We start from the raw sequence: 5,003 nt of genomic DNA, 5'->3' as shown, positions 1-5,003 counted from the left end.
GAAAGGACTTGTGTCGCTAAAGTTTCGTCGGAACGAAGTTACGGAAAATTAACTAACGAACGGAGACGTAACAATATTTAACCTTCTGTAGACAATACAAAACATATTTAGTCTTATAATATTTACGGGGTTTTAAAGTAATTTTTAACTTACCATATAGTAACCTAAAATAATTTAGGTGTATGAATAATATTATGGCATTATTTGTTTAAATAACTCTGAGCCTGGTAGTGTTTGTTGAAATGCTTTACCGTACCATTGTAATTACAGGAGATACCAGTATAACGTTTTAAACACATTGTTGATATTGTTATAAACTTACAACCAGGGTTACTGCACTCTTACGTCACGGTAATCGGATCAGTACACCGATACAATGTCTGCCACTCTGCCCTTAGTGTCATTTGTTTTTCACCACGTAGGTTTAACAGTTCATTGTTTTAATTGGATATTTAATGAGAAGATGTTACGACTGAGTTATTTCTCTAACTACTATAAAATTATAAACTGTAATTATTTTGTTAACTGCTTATAACAATAATATTTGATCGTTCTTACTACTTCTTGCTTCAGTGGTTCTTACAGAATGTAAACTTCGTCCGGTTTCGATATCGGTGTTTAATAATGTTTTATCTTCAAGAACAATCGCTTTGCCCTAATTACCATCGTAAAACGAAAGCTGAAACGCCACCTAAGTTTGTCAAGCTCAACCAAAAAAAAGTGTTTTTGTTTGCCCAAAACTTCATGATTGTTTCAGCAGATCTCAAGTCTCTCATCTAAATATCTGTTTACACTGAACCGAAATGAATTTCAAGAATCAAAGTCCTTTAGCAAGGATTGTTATAATAAATATAGAATAAATACTTTGGTATAAAATCAAATCTAGGTCCCTAAAATTATTACTGGGCTTATTTTTCAAATTATTTTAGGCTTATTTCTTATTTGGTAACCATTACTACTGTTTCTGTAGGATGTTAGATCTGTACTGACAATACATCACGTAGAAATGCTGAATATATTTTTGCTACTAGATGTACTTGCGCAGGGTCCCCGAAAGTATTATCTTTAAAACGCAAATTAAGAGTAACAAATATTTTCCTTCCTTGCTTTTGAAGTTATTATGTCATGTGTGTTGTAGCCTATAGAGTGCATTATTCCTCTCGTGAATCATGGCATGGACATGTTTTACTGTCGTCACGACAGCACAAATTGCAACGGCGTCTCTTTTGTGACGTCATTTTTAATGTCTACTGACTGATTGACAGACAACACACTACTGTATTTTGATGCTAGTGGTTAAAACAGGTGATCCCACTAGGCGATCTTTGGCCCCCATTTGGGGAAAAATTAAAGCAGAGTTTTCCCCTCTTTTCTGATTGGTTATATAACAAGCGATTTGAAGATAATTACTATAATAATCTTTATCACTAAATAGGGTAATATTTTAGAATTAAAGCAAATTATCTGTTTTGTTTTACTATTTGGTGTGTTATATAAATCAAGTAATTGTTTTTGTTGTTTTTTACTATCCATAAGGAGTGTATGCTTATTCGTAAATATGCATAAAGCTACACAATAGGTTATCTGTGGTGTGTCCACCACGGTATCGAAACCCGATTTTTAGCGTTATAAGTTCGTAGACTTACCGCTGTGCCTTTGGTGGTGGTGGGGATGCTATCCACAAGGAAATGAAGCAAGTCTACATGTTAAGTTCCTATGACATAACTTGTGAGTAGGTGTTTTAACATGACCGAAACAAACACTGCTATGTCATATCAAGCAAAAGGAAATGAAATGAATACAGTAAATGACAAAATTATGAAAATGTTGTTTCGTTACAAAGGTTAGACCTGAAATGCTTTGCCGGCCAAGGTGTTTCCAATCATTGGTATAATTTTTCAGACAAGGTAAATTTCCGGAGAATGAGAAAATATCTTGAGCACGAGAATGTTGGTTGTAATTGAGCACAAAGCTACTCAATGGGCTATTTGTGCTATGCCCACCACGGGTATCAAAACCCGGTTTCCTGTGTTGTAAGTCCGCAGACATACAGCTGTACCACTGAAGGGGAGCAGTGCGGGTTTGTTTGTTTGTTTTCAATTTCGCGCAAAGCTACTCGAGGGATATCTGCGCTAGCCGTCCCCAATTTAGCAGTGCAAGACTAGAGGGAAGGCAGCTAGTCATCAGCACCCACCGCCAACTCTTGGGCTATTCTTTTACCAACGAATAGTGAGATTGACCGTCACATCCCCCCCCCCCCACACACACACGCCTGAAGGGGCGAGCATGTTTGGTGGGACGGGGATTCGAACCCGGGCCCGATTAGAGCAGTGCAGGAAGGTAATTCTGCGTAAGCCGAATAAATTTTGACAACGTGTCATGTCTAGGAGTTAGTGCCCAGTTATACTACTGCATTCACTTCCCTGAATAATAACATCAATTAGTGATTACCTATATATCTATAAATATATATATGAAAGTCACGTTCCCACAGATCCGTGCGCAGACCGCCATATTGTTTTCGAACAAACTTTCGAAATAACTAGACAACAGGCGTATGGACGCACTGCCGTCTAAGTAGCACGTGTTTTAATGACACTATACGTATACTTGACCCTAATATTCTCATAAAAATATTCTACCCAGAACAAATAAAATATAATCAAAATTTATAATATATTACCTATGACGAGGTAAAAATCACTGTTTTAAAAGTCTCCCAATGAGTCAGCGATAATATTACGATAAAGATGGTACAGATATCCTACTGTGTAACTTTGTGCTGGAACAAGAACAACTATTATAAAATGATATCAAGCATCATTTTCAGTTAACGAATCATGCAACCGGGAATGCAAACGATTGGACATTCGGCCAACGTTCGTAAATAAACATCTTGTAGACGTGGTTTCTACATCTTTACCGTCAAACATACTGTTGGTGTGAACGTGCTTTGTAGTCACTATGAGAGAAGCCTATACAATGGACAGGTGAAGTGAAGAAAAAAGTGTCATTGGCCACTATTCAGTTCCTTACATTATGTATCTGCACAATAGCAGGTATAATATATCAACTTAGTATTCCGAAAATTGTTAATTTCGAAATCTAAGTTCAAGGGTTTGTTTGTTTTTAATTATGCACAAGGGCTATCTGTGCTCTGCCCACCACGGGTATCGAAATCCGGTTTCTAGCGTTGTAAGTCCGCAGACATACCGCTGTGCCACTAGGGGGCAAGTTCAAGGGAGTTCAAATTCAATCTACACTTTGAACTTAAGACTTCGAAATTAAACAATTTTTGGAATACTAAGTTTATTTATTATTCATCTTTCCCGGCATTCAATTTCATTTCAAGATGGACTATGACGACCACGAGCAACATGAATGTTGCATGTTTAAAATCATGGTGTTGATTATGTCCGAGTTATCTTTGAAAAACTCCTCTGAAATAATTATTTTCAGGGCAATTTTGGTGATAGAATGTAACAAGTTCCTCATATACTGGTTGAGATTGAAGCCTGAAAAGTGTAGAAGTCAGTTTACTGGGTGAATCTTTTCTTTTTGAAGGGATGTGTCAACCAGTTTAACATGAGTGAAACGTCCAATTGTCTTCTGTGATTCATGACAATTGGAGTACTTTGCTCCATATGATTAATTTCAAAGTGATGACTAGAACAAGATTGGGTGAAACCACTATATATATATAATAGGAATGACCAATTATGTGCATTCTATATCACGTGACTAATCATCAACTGCTTGATTTCTATAACAATAAACTTATGCGGAAAGTTTTGCCTAGTGTTACAAATTCCAGTTCATTTGAAAAGTTTACTAAGCCTAATAACGTCACTGATGCTACATAGAATAAAAATATATCCTCAAGTTAAACAGAAAAAGCTTAATCTGAATAGCAATAACTTTAACAATAATAATAATTTCAATGATAATAGCCCCCCCATCCAGTGGCACAGCGGTATGTCTGCGAACTTACAACGCTAGAAACCGTGTTTCGATACCCGTGGTGGGCAAAACATAGATAGCCCATTGTGTAGCTTTGTGCTTAATTACAAACAAACAAATAAATCAATGATAATAATGACAAAAAAAGAGGAAAGACATGAATGTTAGTCCCCCAGCGGGTCAGCGGTAAACTTGCGGCCTTACAACGCTAAAATCTGTGGTTCAATTCCCCATGATGGACAGATCGCAGATAGCCTATTTTATAGCTTTTCACAAAAACAAGCATGAATGTTAAATTAACTTTGAAACTAATGTAATATAGTGTATTTATTTTCATGAATAAATCATTGACTCATTTTCGACAACTACAAACAAACGAGTAAAAATCAGTCTGTTTAATGATAACTAATATAAAAAAGTAACATTATAATAAAATTGTTTGTTTGTTGTTAAGCACAAAGCTACACAATAGGATATTTGTGCTCTGTCCACGTGAGTATTTAAACCAGTGTTTGAGCGTTATAAGCCCCCAGACTTACCGCTGACCCACCGGATAAATTATGTGCTTGTTTTGCATTCTATAAAGATTTTGAAAACATTTTCTTTATTGAAATATTACATTAACCCTCAAATTACGGTTTAATTATAGTCAAATCCCACCATCCGATTAGAGGAGTCAAAGAGTTGGCGGTGGGTACTTTAGTCTATCAATTTAAAATTAGGGATAGTTAGCGCAACTAGCTAGCCCTTGTATAGTTTTGCGCGAACTCCAAAATAAACAAACCAACATTACCAGTGAAGTCCTCCACTATAACTTCACATTGCTAATTTTATGATTTTGCTTCTTGTAACACTTATTCTAAAAAACTGACCAAACTAACGTGGTGAATTAATATGGAATATTAATATATGGAATATATATGCAATTATTTTTTTTTTCTCTGTGACAAATATGTTTTAAGGAATCCTGTATCCAACGGAGTCATAGACCTATAAGCAGTTTCATCTATAAACAATTTATAAGATATGTTTAAAAAATCAGT

The sequence above is a fragment of the Limulus polyphemus genome, unplaced genomic scaffold, assembly GCF_000517525.1.
Source record: "Limulus polyphemus unplaced genomic scaffold, Limulus_polyphemus-2.1.2 Scaffold4908, whole genome shotgun sequence".
Classification (NCBI taxonomy): domain Eukaryota; kingdom Metazoa; phylum Arthropoda; class Merostomata; order Xiphosura; family Limulidae; genus Limulus; species Limulus polyphemus.
This window is presented reverse-complemented; position numbering follows the sequence as displayed.